This window comes from Onychostoma macrolepis, chromosome 05 (genome assembly GCF_012432095.1).
Source record: "Onychostoma macrolepis isolate SWU-2019 chromosome 05, ASM1243209v1, whole genome shotgun sequence".
Classification (NCBI taxonomy): Eukaryota; Metazoa; Chordata; class Actinopteri; order Cypriniformes; family Cyprinidae; genus Onychostoma; species Onychostoma macrolepis.
Window position 1 is genome coordinate 27,986,165 of NC_081159.1, and position 14,928 is coordinate 28,001,092.

Genomic DNA, 14,928 nt, shown 5'->3' on the forward strand with positions numbered 1-14,928 from the left:
AACTGTCAGAAACTGTCTCAGGGAAGCTCATCTGCATGCTTGTCGTCCTCATCGGGGTCTCGGCCTGACTGCAGTTCGTCGTCGTAACCGACTTGAGTGGGCAAATGCTCACATTCGATGGCGTCTGGCACTTTGGAGAGGTGTTCTCTTCACGGATGAATCCCGGTTTTCACTGTACAGGGCAGATGGCAGACAGCGTGTATGGCGTCGTGTGGGTGAGTGGTTTGCTGATGTCAACGTTGCGGATCGAGTGGCCCAGGGTGGCAGTGGGGTTATGGTGTGGGCAGGTGTATGTTATGGACAACGAACACAGGTGCATTTTATTGATGCCATTTTGAATGCACAGAGATACCGTGACGAGATCCTGAGGCTCATTGTTGTGCCATTCATCCACGACCATCACCTCATGTTGCAGCATGATAATGCACGGCTCCATGTTGCAAGGATCTGTACACAATTCCTGGAAGCTGAAAACATCCCAGTTCTTGCATGGCCAGCATACTCACCGGACATGTCACCCATTGAGCATGTTTGGGATGCTCTGGATCAGCGTATCGACAGTGTGTTCCAGTTCCTGCCAATATCCAGCAACTTCACACAGCCATTGAAGAGGTGGACCAGCATCCCACAGGCCACAATCAACAACCTGATCAACTCTATGCGAAGGAGATGTGTTGCACTGCGTGAGGCAAATGGTGGTCATATCAGATACTGACTGGTTTTCGGACCCCCGGACCCCCAAATACAGTAAAACTGCACATTTTAGAGTGGCCTTTTATTGTGGCCAGCCTAAGGCACACCTGTGCAAGAATCATGCTGTCTAATCAGCATCTTGATATGCCACACCTGTGAGGTGGATGGAGTATCTCGGCAAAGGAGAAGTGCTCACTAACACAGACTTAGACAGATTTGTGAACAATATTTGAGAGAAATAGGCCTTTTGTGTACATAGAAAAGTCTTAGATCTTTGAGTTCAGCTCATGAAAATGGGGGCAAAAACAAAAGTGTTATGCGTTTATAATTTTGTTCAGTGTAATTTCAGACATTTTTGAAGACCAAGGAGAGGGAGTGGTCATGGGGAAACATCCAATAATTTGGTATCTTTGAAAAGCCCTGAATGTGCTCTGTACAGGACATCCAGGCTTATGACGTGTATAGTCTCAGAGAAATTCACTAAAATATAATGTCCTCATATGAGGCCATAGGGTCTTAAGAGTTTAAAAATACTTAACAAGATGATACAAGGGTGTGCGTGTGTGTGTGTAGGGGTGTAACGGTTCACAAAATTTACAGTTCGGTTTGATACGATAAAGTGGTGTCAAGGTTCGGTATGTTTTGATACAGCAAAAGAAATAAATAAATCTGAAATGCCAGAGAAATTTCCTTGATTTTTACACATTTTTATTAAAACTATTTTTTACTTTGAACAATGATGGAGCTATACTTGACCCATCTTCTGGGGAGTCTTCTTGGCAGCATATAAAACAAAAATAGCTCTGGTTTGAAGTATTCCAGTTGATGTAGCCTATTGTCATGTAGCAGATTAATCTTTTCCAATAAATTTAAATTAATTTAAATAGATTTCACCTTTAATGGGCTATTTATTTATTTATTTATTTTTTTTTGCAGAGGAAACAGAAGTTTTGCTTTTACACTCTGTTTAATGTTTGAAATTAATAAAAAAATTAAAAGATACTTTAAATGTGAAATTAAAAAAGCCCTTTGAGCTGTAAGCCAAAGCAATTGCGTCGACGATCCAGTGTGACAGCCTTTGCTTGGACACAGGCAATCCTTTTGTACGTCCACCAAAACATACAAATACCTGCTCCGAGAGTCTGAACTGTCTAGAGCGCTCGATATAAGTACGCACTGCGTGTACAGGGCACAGCAGGAGTGTATTAAGCGGCTCCGTCCCGGCCGGTGTTTCGGGGTGGAAAGCAGATAGTGTTATGACCTGCGCTTTAAATGGAGTCGAAAGTACTTTAGGCACATAACCTTTTCTAGGCTTCAAGGTGAGTCTGCAATCACCTGGTCCGAATTCAATACACGAGTCGTCAGTTGAAAGCTCCTGCAGGTCTCCAACTCGCTTAACAGAGACCAGCACGAGCAGGAGCGCTGTCTTGAGAGAGAGCGCTCGCAAGCTCGCTGATTGTATGGGCTCGAACGGGGGTCCGTGAGAGCGTCAAGCACAAGCGCCAAGTCCCAAGTGGGTAGAGTAGAAGGCGAGGCGGGTTCAGCCTTCTTGCTCCTTTTAAAAATCGTATGATCAGGTCATTTCTGCCGATCGGGCGATTTTCGACGTCTTGATGAAGGCTGTTATAGCGCCACATACACTTTCAATGTGGATGGCATCGACCACTATCAAATCGTTCTTGAAGGAAGGCAAGGATTATTGGTATTGGACAGCTGATTGGGTCTTCGCCCCGCGATACGCACCAACTTGAAAAAACTCTCCATTTATGTGCGTAAAGACGTCTCGTGGAAGGAGCCCTAGCCTCAGAGATAGTGTTCAACACCCGCTGAGGAAGTGCGTCTGTTACTGGCAAGCTCCGTCGAGCGGCCAGACATGAAGGCTCCAGGACTCTGGATTTGGGTGCCAAATCGTTCCTTGTGCTTGAGAGAGGAGGTCTCTCTTCAGTGGGATAATCCATGGGGGGGCTACCAGCATCTCCACCAGTTCTGGGAACCACGGCTGATTGGGCCATTTCGGTGCCACTAACAGAACAGATTCCTTTTCCTCTCTGATTTTGCAAAGCACGTGAGGCAGAAGCTTCACTGGAGGAAAGGCATACTTGCGTACTTTCGGCCAGCTGTGAGCTAGTGCATCCACTCCCAGAGGAGAGTGTGTCAGTGAATAAAACAGCGGGCAGTGAGTGTTCTCCGCTGATGCGAAGAGATCCACCTCCGCCCTGCCGAATACACTCCAAATCATATTGACTGTCAGAGGGTGTAATCCAGGGGCGGAGCCAGACATTATAAACATTAGGGGCTTAGCCCAAATGTTGTTGCCCATTGCCCATTTGGGTGAACTAACCCTAATGTTTAGCTGATAAATGTGCTTAAGTTGAATCATGCAATAAAGGGGTGGTCTAACTGCAAATCGAGGATCTCCAACAATCTGCTTCAGTTTTCTTAAGTGGGTACATGAGGCCAACAGAAGAACATTTACTGTATTAATATTAGATTTCTTAAGGGAGTAGCATAACAAGATAAACACTGGCATACAGGGCCGTATGCAGGTTTGTATAAATACTGAGATCCCAAAATGGAGATCGGTAGGGGGTTCGGGGTCCTTGCCACCACGAGACAAATCGGCATTGCAAATTGAACATGTAGCTCGACTTGAATCGCCAGTGTAGCGCGCTCAATGCAAGCTAAGGGTTCGGTGGATTTTTTAAGGTTCGGCAGAAACCGAACCCCGTCAAAAGTCCAATACTCGGCGAATCCGAATCCTGGATTCGGTGCATCCCTAATAAATATACAGTCTCTTTTCGACCCTGGCTGTTGTGTTTTCTGTCAGCATTTGACATTTTGACATCCTGTCAAATGCTGAATTTAATTTACTGTTTTTATGCAGTGCTTATTTTTGCAGTGACTGTCCAAAGCACTTGAATATGAGGCAGGCAATTGGTTGTCTGTCTATTGATAAAGGGTTAACAATGCTAAAGCCGTAGAAACCCTTCTCTGGAGTAGGCTTTCATTACACCAAGTTAAAGTGGTGCTAACCCCCATTACAAGTGTGAAATGTTTCTTTACATGGGGTTAAAAGTGGTGTTTACATATTTATTCATTTATTGGGGAGGCATATATGGACTTGGTTCCAAATGATGATCTGTTAACATTGTATTTTTCACCTCCATGTGCATGTCCCTTCATACAAATATGATTTATCCTGTTGATTGATTTTGCAGTTAAAAGGTATCTCTTTATCCCTCTCTCTCTCTCCTGGTCATTTGACTATAAATGAACTTTTTGCAGTCAGATGGCTTTGCAACAACCAAAAGTCTTCAAAGGTTTAGTGGAACAGCCATGCTTTCTAAAATTGAAAGAGGAAGACCAGGAAAAAGTCCTTCTTCAGCTTTCACAGTCTGAAACAGATGATGATCGACAACAGGCCAAAGAGCTTTAGCCTTTCGCTTCCAAATTAAGGATGATGGACTTTTTTTGTGTATTTTTTTTTTTTTTAGTATATTATGTCTTTGCTACTTAAATGGAAAAAAAATGTTATATATTTTGGGTTTGAAGGATCTGAATTTGCTTGCTTCAATCAATCCTGTGTAGAATTGTGTAATGTGTATGAAAAAATGGTTAATTTTAAAATGGTTGAGTGAAAATATAAATTTTATTTCAAATAAAGTGTTAAAATGCTTAAGCTTTGTTTTAATTTGTGTTTTATTCTTTGTGTTCAGTATTAAGTTAAGACATAACTTGACATAACATAATTTAAGCTATTTCTCTCAAATATTGTTCACAAATCTGTCTAAATCTGTGTTAGTGAACACTTCTCCTTTGCCGAGATAATCCATCCACCTCACAGTTGTGGCATATCAAGGTGCTGATTAGACAGCATGATTATTGCACAGGTCTGCCTTAGGCTGGCCACAATAAAAGGCCACTCTAAAATGTGCAGTTTTATCACACAGCATAATGCCACAGATGTCGCAAGTTTTGAGGGAGCGTGCAATTGGCATGCTGACTGCAGGAATGTCCACCAGAGCTGTTGCCCGTGAATTGAATGTTCATTTCTCTACCATAAGCCGCCTCCAAGTGTTTCAGAGAATTTGGCAGTACATCCAACTGGCCTCACAACCGCAGACCACGTGTAACCACACCAGCCCAGGACCTCCACATCCAGCATATTCACCTCCAAGATCGTCTGAGACCAGCCACCCGGACAGCTGCTGCAACAATCAGTTTGCATAACCAAAGAATTTCTGCACAAACTGTCAGAAACTGTCTCAGGAAGCTCATCTGCATGCTTGTCGTCCTCATCGGGTCTCGGCCTGACTGCAGTTCGTCGTCGTAACCGACTTGAGTGGGCAAATGCTCACATTCGATGGCGTCTGGCACTTTGGAGAGGTGTTCTCTTCACGGATGAATCCCGGTTTTCACTGTACAGGGCAGATGGCAGACAGCGTGTATGGCGTCGTGTGGGTGAGTGGTTTGCTGATGTCAACGTTGCGGATCGAGTGGCCCAGGGTGGCAGTGGGGTTATGGTGTGGGCAGGTGTATGTTATGGACAACGAACACAGGTGCATTTTATTGATGCCATTTTGAATGCACAGAGATACCGTGACGAGATCCTGAGGCTCATTGTTGTGCCATTCATCCACGACCATCACCTCATGTTGCAGCATGATAATGCACGGCTCCATGTTGCAAGGATCTGTACACAATTCCTGGAAGCTGAAAACATCCCAGTTCTTGCATGGCCAGCATACTCACCGGACATGTCACCCATTGAGCATGTTTGGGATGCTCTGGATCAGCGTATACGACAGTGTGTTCCAGTTCCTGCCAATATCCAGCAACTTCACACAGCCATTGAAGAGGAGTGGACCAGCATCCCACAGGCCACAATCAACAACCTGATCAACTCTATGCGAAGGAGATGTGTTGCACTGCGTGAGGCAAATGGTGGTCATATCAGATACTGACTGGTTTTCGGACCCCCCCGGACCCCCCAAATACAGTAAAACTGCACATTTTAGAGTGGCCTTTTATTGTGGCCAGCCTAAGGCACACCTGTGCAAGAATCATGCTGTCTAATCAGCATCTTGATATGCCACACCTGTGAGGTGGATGGAGTATCTCGGCAAAGGAGAAGTGCTCACTAACACAGACTTAGACAGATTTGTGAACAATATTTGAGAGAAATAGGCCTTTTGTGTACATAGAAAAAGTCTTAGATCTTTGAGTTCAGCTCATGAAAAATGGGGGCAAAAACAAAAGTGTTGCGTTTATAATTTTGTTCAGTGTAATTTCAGACATTTTTGAAGACCAAGGAGAGGGAGTGGTCATGGGGAAACATCCAATAATTTGGTATCTTTGAAAAGCCCTGAATGTGCTCTGTACAGGACATCCAGGCTTATGACGTGTATAGTCTCAGAGAAATTCACTAAAATATAATGTCCTCATATGAGGCCATAGGGTCTTAAGAGTTTAAAAATACTTAACAAGATGATACAAGGGGTGTGCGTGTGTGTGTGTAGGGGTGTAACGGTTCACAAAATTTACAGTTCGGTTTGATACGATAAAGTGGTGTCAAGGTTCGGTATGTTTTTGATACAGCAAAAAGAAATAAATAAATCTGAAATGCCAGAGAAATTTCCTTGATTTTTACACATTTTTTATTAAAAATATTTTTTTTACTTTGAACAATGATGGAGCTATACTTGACCCATCTTCTGGGGAGTCTTCTTGGCAGCATATAAAACAAAAATAGCTCTGGTTTGAAGTATTCCAGTTGATGTAGCCTATTGTCATGTAGCAGATTAATCTTTTCCAATAAATTTAAATAAATTTAAATAGATTTCACCTTTAATGGGCTATTTTTTTATTTATTTATTTATTTATTTTTTTTGCAGAGGAAACAGAAGTTTTGCTTTTACACTCTGTTTAATGTTTGAAATTAATAAAAATTAAAAGATACTTTAAATGTGAAATTAAAAAGCCCTTAGAGCTGTAAGCCAAAGCAATTGCGTCGACGATCCAGTGTGACAGCCTTTGCTTGGACACAGGCAATCCTTTTGTACATCCACCAAAACATACAAATAGCTGCTCCGAGTCTGAACTGTCTAGAGCGCTCGATATAAGTACGCACTGCGTGTACAGGGCACAGCAGGAGTGTATTAAGCGGCTCCGTCCCGGCCGGTGTTTCGGGTGGAAAGCAGATAGTGTTATGACCTGCGCTTTAAATGGAGTCGAAAGTACTTTAGGCACATAACCTTTTCTAGGCTTCAAGGTGAGTCTGCAATCACCTGGTCCGAATTCAATACACGAGTCGTCAGTTGAAAGCGCCTGCAGGTCTCCAACTCGCTTAACAGAGACCAGCACGAGCAGGAGCGCTGTCTTGAGAGAGAGCGCTCGCAAGCTCGCTGATTGTATGGGCTCGAACGGGGTCCGTGAGAGCGTCAAGCACAAGCGCCAAGTCCCAAGTGGGTAGAGTAGAAGGCGAGGCGGGTTCAGCCTTCTTGCTCCTTTTAAAAATCGTATGATCAGGTCATTTCTGCCGATCGGGCGATTTTCGACGTCTTGCGTGAAAGGCTGTTATAGCGCCACATACACTTTCAATGTGTATGGCATACGACCACTATCAAATCGTTCTTGAAGGAAGGCAAGGATTATTGGTATTGGACAGCTGATTGGGTCTTCGCCCCGCGATACGCACCAACTTGAAAAAACTCTCCATTTATGTGCGTAAAGGCGTCTCGTGGAAGGAGCCCTAGCCTCAGAGATAGTGTTCAACACCCGCTGAGGAAGTGCGTCTGTTACTGGCAAGCTCCGTCGAGCGGCCAGACATGAAGGCTCCAGGACTCTGGATTTGGGTGCCAAATCGTTCCTTGTGCTTGAGAGAGGAGGTCTCTCTTCAGTGGGATAATCCATGGGGGGGCTACCAGCATCTCCACCAGTTCTGGGAACCACGGCTGATTGGGCCATTTCGGTGCCACTAACAGAACAGATTCCTTTTCCTCTCTGATTTTGCAAAGCACGTGAGGCAGAAGCTTCACTGGAGGAAAGGCATACTTGCGTACTTTCGGCCAGCTGTGAGCTAGTGCATCCACTCCCAGAGGAGAGTGTGTCAGTGAATAAAACAGCGGGCAGTGAGTGTTCTCCGCTGATGCGAAGAGATCCACCTCCGCCCTGCCGAATACACTCCAAATCATATTGACTGTCAGAGGGTGTAATCCAGGGGCGGAGCCAGACATTATAAACATTAGGGGCTTAGCCCAAATGTTGTTGCCCATTGCCCATTTGGGTGAACTAACCCTAATGTTTAGCTGATAAATGTGCTTAAGTTGAATCATGCAATAAAGGGGTGGTCTAACTGCAAATCGAGGATCTCCAACAATCTGCTTCAGTTTTCTTAAGTGGGTACATGAGGCCAACAGAAGAACATTTACTGTATTAATATTAGATTTCTTAAGGGAGTAGCATAACAAGATAAACACTGGCATACAGGGCCGTATGCAGGTTTGTATAAATACTGAGATCCCAAAATGGAGATCGGTAGGGGGGTTCGGGGGCATGCTCCCCGGAGAAAATTTTGATTTTCCTGACTTACAGAAGAGCCGTCTTCTCTGAGTCTTTCAACTCGGTCAGAGTCAGCCACGGCCGATCGCTCGAGCTGTCACCTTCGTCGCTCTGAGGGCCAGATCTGTGGCGCGTCGGAGCTCTTTGAAGACTTCAAGGTCCGGGCCACCTTCATCCAGGGACTGAAGGAGCTTGGCCTGATACACCTGAAGTATCGCCATCACATGCAGTGTTGAAGCTGCATGTGCCCACTCCAGACCGAGCTCATCAACTGCCTTGGTCAGGACGCGGAGGAGCTCAACATCACTGTGATGGAGGTCCCCAGCGTCACTGATGGGCGCAGTGTAATCCAGTGGGCTGTTGGACCACTCCTCTCTCGCAGACGCTGCCACCGAGATGGCATCATCCTCCTCCGTGGCTCCGAAAGACACCACATCTTGCGCGCTGGGGGAGGGGCGGAGATTAGCGGCCATGAAGCGCACTGGAAGGGGACCTGCAGCAGGGGGGTGAGGAGCGTGGGCATTGAGCCGGCGCGGTCTCGTCACCCGACCCGGACAGATCCGCGTCAGTAACTCGCAGCACTTTACTCCTTGGCTCAAAACAGGCTGCAGAGGAAGAGCGTGGCAGAGCTAGTTGGGCGAGTTCATCGCCTTGGACGATGGCCACACGGAGCCTGAGAGTCCGGAGACTCATATCTCCGCAGTGGGGGCAGTCCGACCCCCCAAGTGCCGCCTCTGCGTGGGCGCGACCCAGGCAGAAGACGCATGATTCGTGGCCATCAGAGGGTTTGATTGGCTCTACGCAGGAGAGGCAATCGCGAGAGGTCATCTTTTGTTCGTCCAAAGCTCACCGGAACACAGCAGGGGAAGAGAAGGCGTGTCCGCTGCAGCGTGTAGATCACGGTGAGTAGTAGATTTCTTTGATAGGCTTCTTGCTGAAGGAAAAAATTCTGAATGGATGACGTACAAGCACTGCCTTATATAGAGTGGGATCCGCTCATATTTTGCACGCTTGAACGCCATTGGCCAGTTTTACTGGCGTGATTCAATAAGGCTTCAGTAGTATTCGAGGAAAAGGTATTTTCCCATAGCAATGTAGAGTGACCGAACTGAAGGGGAACACAATGTAGCCTACAAAGATCTGCCGCCTGGCTGTTAAGTGTTTCGTCGAGTGACGTTTTCTACTACGTAATTACGCGCATGCGCAGAACGGATCGTGCAGGTGGAACGGATCGTGTACTCGCAGCGTTTTTTTCAGAAAAGTTCAACTTTTTTCAACTCGAAAAGACGCTCTGAGCTGCAGAAAAAGACGCCGGCGGTGGCGTTTTAAAAAGCGCTCAGGACTTTTTTGAAAACACGGTTTACTCCATAGGATTATAATGTAAAACAGACGCTGGCAGCTTCAAAAAAGACACCAAGTGTGAACACGGCCTTATTGCACAAGACTCCGTTTTTGGAATTAGCATTTTATGTGTTTTTTAATGTTCGAAATGTGGATGATGTTAACTGTGACAAGATGATTGACAGGGCAGTTTAAACAGTTACAGGATGCAGGTAACTAAGCAACAGAGCGTCCATTAAAGACACAGCTATGAAGCAAAGCTTGCTTACTATTCTGCTACATAAAAGTATGTACTTTTTCTTCACAAAAAGAGTACATACTTTTAGGGCACAGTATAAGTAGGCGAATTGGGAAGCAGCATCACTGACGTTATATTAAAAGCACTTCTTCCATTCAGTAAAAAAGGCCGTTAAGACCGTTAAACCGCGTCCGCGTATATTTCCAATATAAGCTATTTTCGGACTACTTTCGCCTTACATGAAATCTCAAAATACTACCAGACTGAAACAATGAACAACTGATGACTTTGCATTTTTAATCTTTACTTACCATAAACCATCTTTCATTCGCTTCCATTTGAAGACGCTGAGAAAATGGCGGCTTCTCCGATGTTAACGTGACGTGCGTGCTCTCTTTCACTTCCGCGTTCTCAACCCAACATCTTCATCAGTTTGACAGCAGGGGCCGGTTGCATAAACTGTTTAGTCTTAAAAAGTTAGTCATCTAATTGTTTTTCTTTAAGACTGGTCATAACTTTTGTAATTCATTTATGAAAAGGTATATTGGTCTTATTTGTATTGGAAAAGTAAGACTGATTACCCCTTGGCAACTGCTAGTTGGTCAAACTAGTTCTTAAGTCATAGTCTTAACATGGTGGCTAAGTTTATGCAACTGGCCCCAGGTGGTGCAAATGCTCACAACACAACCAAACAAATAATTTTATTTGATTTGCAGTGCGTTTCTTTATTTGGTTGTGTTGTGAGAATTTGCAGTGCATGTGTTGTCAAATTGATGAAGTTGTTTTCTTAGTTTGCAGGTGTTTTTTTCTATTTGCAGTGCATTTCTTTATTTGGTTGTGTTGTGAGCATTTGCAGCGTGTGTGTTGTCAAATTGATGAAGTTGTTTTCTTAATTTGCAGGTGTTTTTTTCTATTTGCACCGCGTTGAGCTCTCTCGGCCACTGTACAGCAGGGGTGTAAAATACTTGAGTAATTTTACTTGATTACTTTACTTAAGTATTATTTTGGGGGATTTGTACTTTATTCAAGTACAATTTAAACTGACTACTTGTACTTTTACTTGATTACATTTCTGAAGAAAAAACTGTACTTTTTACTCCTTACAATTTTATGTCATCTTGAAAAGTACATTACATTTTTATTTTATCTTATGCACATTAAATATGGTAAACGGAAGCTCAAATGTGCGTGCCTGATGTGAGAACCAATGATCATTGTTTCATGCATCAAGCACACATATTTCTACTTCATTTATGACTTTCATCAGGTAAATGTCTGACTTCAAAAGTTCACCATCAAATCCGAGGAAGCATATTGAGGTAGCAAAGTTGCATTTTCCCAAAAAAAATGTTTATTCGTTATTTGTTCTGTTTTGATAGAGCTGTGTAATATATTAGCTGAATGCACAAGATTGAGTGCAAATAAAATCAGTGATGAGAATTTAAATACCATTAATATTTTTGTGGAAATATTTTCTTAATTAATTAAAAATCTCCAAAAGTGTTTAAATAAGCATTGTTTGTTAAATTAATTGTAATTCATGTTTAGTGATGTTCTCACCAGGTAGTGGATAAGTTGTATTTATAATATGTCATTATATGACACATTGAGTAGGAATCAGGACTGTCAATGTTTTTTTTTTTTTTTTAATCTTAATAATTACATGATTTGCTCATCAGTTAATCTAATTAGTAACAAATAATTATTTATCAATATTTGCTGAAAACCCCCCAAAAAAACTCTAAAATCCCCAAATAAATAATTAAAAGATTAATTATCCTGTCAGACAGTGACGTTGAATAGACAACACACAAAAAATTGGCCTTTCAAAACGTTAATGTTGTATGTTTTAATTCTATGACTCTCCTCATTAATTCAACACATTCTAGTATTCTGTGTGGAATATGTTCCTAGCCTCTGCATCACATCTTGCTCTTCAAAGGGATAGTTCACCCAAAAATTATAATTCTCTCATCATTTACTGACCCTCATGTCATCCCAGATGTTTATGACTTTCTTTCTTAAGATGAACACAAGCAAAGATTTTTAGTACAGATAATGCAAAACAGAACCACTTCAGAACCCACACAAAGTGAACACAACGGTCAAGCTTAAAATATTAGTAGGCCTATTTGTATCCTTACATATGCCTATCATTTCACTTAAGAAGACACTGATTCATTAACAGGGGTTGCATGCGTTACTGTCATATTCACTTTATGTAGTTTTTGAAGTGTCATATTTGGATGTCCCATACACGTGATTTTTTCCCCCTAAAACTCTTTGTTTGTGTTCATCTGATAAATGAAAGTCACATGGGATGGCATGAGGGTGGAAAAGATGGAGTTTCCTTTTAATCCTTTTCCCTGTATTTTTTTTTTTTCCGGTGTTCCGCTGTGCTGCATTTTAATTGTTGTTGTTGCACTAGATATACGTGTTTGACCTGTACCATTGCATTTTGTTTAGTTTTCTCCCTTTAACCAAACTTCTGAATGTCTGTCAGAAAAGAAAGTACTTCTACTTTTTTAATACTTGAGTACAATTTAAAGTTGTACTTTTTTTACTTTTACTCAAGTATGTTTTTGGCCAGATACTTGTACTTTTTATTGAGTAAAATTTTCACTCAGTATTTGTACTTTCACTTGAGTAAAATTTTTGAGTACTTTTTACACCTCTGCTGTACAGATATCAGAAGGATCCCAGTATAAGGAACAAGTTGGATAGTTTATTTATAATGGCACCAGGGGTGTATTCCCAAAAGCAGGTTATGTGACATACCCAGGTATGTTTGAGGATAAGTGAGCAGATAACCTCAGCTTTCGGTTCCAAAATCGGAGGTTATTTTCAGGGTATGTAAGTAACCATAGCAACTTGCTCTCTGAAGATAACCTGCTCCGGAACAGGTTATGTTCCAGGGTTAGTTCACTTCAGCGCTATCAGAGCATGTATGATCTACCGACGAGCCTTCAGTGGGCATGTATATATATATATATATATATATATATATATATATATAGTTGTATGCTATTTTAAGGTTAAATAAGGTTAGCCTATATATTGCTCTAATATGGTTATTATATTTTATTGGCATATATAACAGTTATCTGTATAAATTATAAAGCACTACTATGTGACAAGGTAATGTTTAATTTATTATATTAGCCTATATATATATATATATTTATTACATTTTATATTATCATCTCACACATGGATAGGCATTTTCTATAATGTATTTCTATAATAAAAATACATATCTGATATGACTTCATATATAATTAGCATCAAACAAACAATATAATTCTTATTCTCAGGGATTAAAGATTAAACGGAAAAAAATAAAAATGATTGCAAAACCATCAATTAGGTGGCGATATGCTCTAAGCATAAGGCCTACATGACCTTTGAACAGAAGAAGAAGAAAGAAGCACTATGGCGCGCTTATTCTTAGCGTCCGTTTCCATAGTGATTCGTCTATTCCTCGCTCTGTTGAGAATGTCTTGAGTCTTAACCAGGAACATACTCTGAGTTGAATGAACTTACTCCCGGACGTGTTTTTGGAACCACATACCTCGAGTAAGCAAGGTTTGGGGTTAATCAACCTGAAAGTTCAGGGTTTATCTGACAGTAAGTTAACCATGCTATCTGGAATACACCCAGAGGATTAATCAGAACATTTTGTTTTGTAAACGAGGCTCAGTGCCATGGAGAGTTCACAAAGAAACATTTGTTGAAAGATGAAGCGGTAATATATCTGACTGCAGCTGCATCACAAACCGTAAGTAAATGATTTAATAATGCTGTGTCTGGAAGTGACCGATATATTTTGATTATGTTGTCCAAACACATGCAATAGCGAGGGGGTCTTGATACCGTTTCCTATGCAATACCATAACAGCAGCTGAATACTGAGAAGCCTTAAAGGACACGCCCCTTAAAAACAGGTCATTTTAGAGAGAGGTTCAGAATGAGGGCTGAAAATAACCATTTTCCGCACATATTTATTTTTTTTGTGTGTGTGCAAAAAACTTTATTTACAGGTGCTGGTCATATAATTAGAATATCATCAAAAAGTTGATTTATTTCACTAATTCCATTCAAAAAGTGAAACTTGTATATTATATTCATTCATTACACACAGACTGATATATTTCAATGTTTATTTCTTTTAATTTTGATGATTATAACTGAAAACTAAGGAAAATCCCAAATTCAGTATCTCAGAAAATTAGAATATTGTGAAAAGGTTCAATATTGAAGACACCTGGTGCCACACTCTTATCAGCTAATTAACTCAAAACACCTGCAAAGGCCTTTAAATGGTCTCTCAGTCTAGTTCTGTAGGCTACACAATCATGGGGAAGACTGCTGACTTGACAGTTGTCCAAAAGACGACCATTGACACGTTGCACAAGGAGGGCAAGACACAAAAGGTCATTGCAAAAGAGGCTGGCTGTTCACAGACGTCTGTGTCCAAGCACATTAATAGAGAGGCGAAGGGAAGGAAAAGATGTGGTAGAAAAAAAGTGTACAAGCAATAGCAATAACCGCACCCTGGAGAGGATTGTGAAACAAAACCCATTCAAAAATGTGGGGGAGATTCACAAAGAGTGGACTGCAGCTGGAGTCAGTGCTTAAAGAACCACTACGCACAGACGTATGCAAGACATGGGTTTCAGCTGTCACATTCCTTGTGTCAAGCCACTCTTGAACAACAGACAGCGTCAGAAGCGTCTCGCCTGGGCTAAAGACAAAAAGGACTGGACTGCTGCTGAGTGGTCCAAAGTTATGTTCTCTGATGAAAGTAAATTTTGCATTTCCTTTGGAAATCAGGGTCCCAGAGTCTGGAGGAAGAGAGGAGAGGCACACAATCCATGTTGCTTGAAGTCCAGTGTAAAGTTTCCACAGTCAGTGATGGTTTGGGCTGCCATGTCATCTGCTGGTGTTGGTCCGCCATGTCATCTGCTGGTGTTGGTCCACTGTGTTTTCTGAGGTCCAAGGTCAACGCAGCCGTATACCAGGAAGTTTTAGAGCACTTCATGCTTCCTGCTGCTGACCAACTTTATGGAGATGCAGATTTCATTTTCCAACAGGAC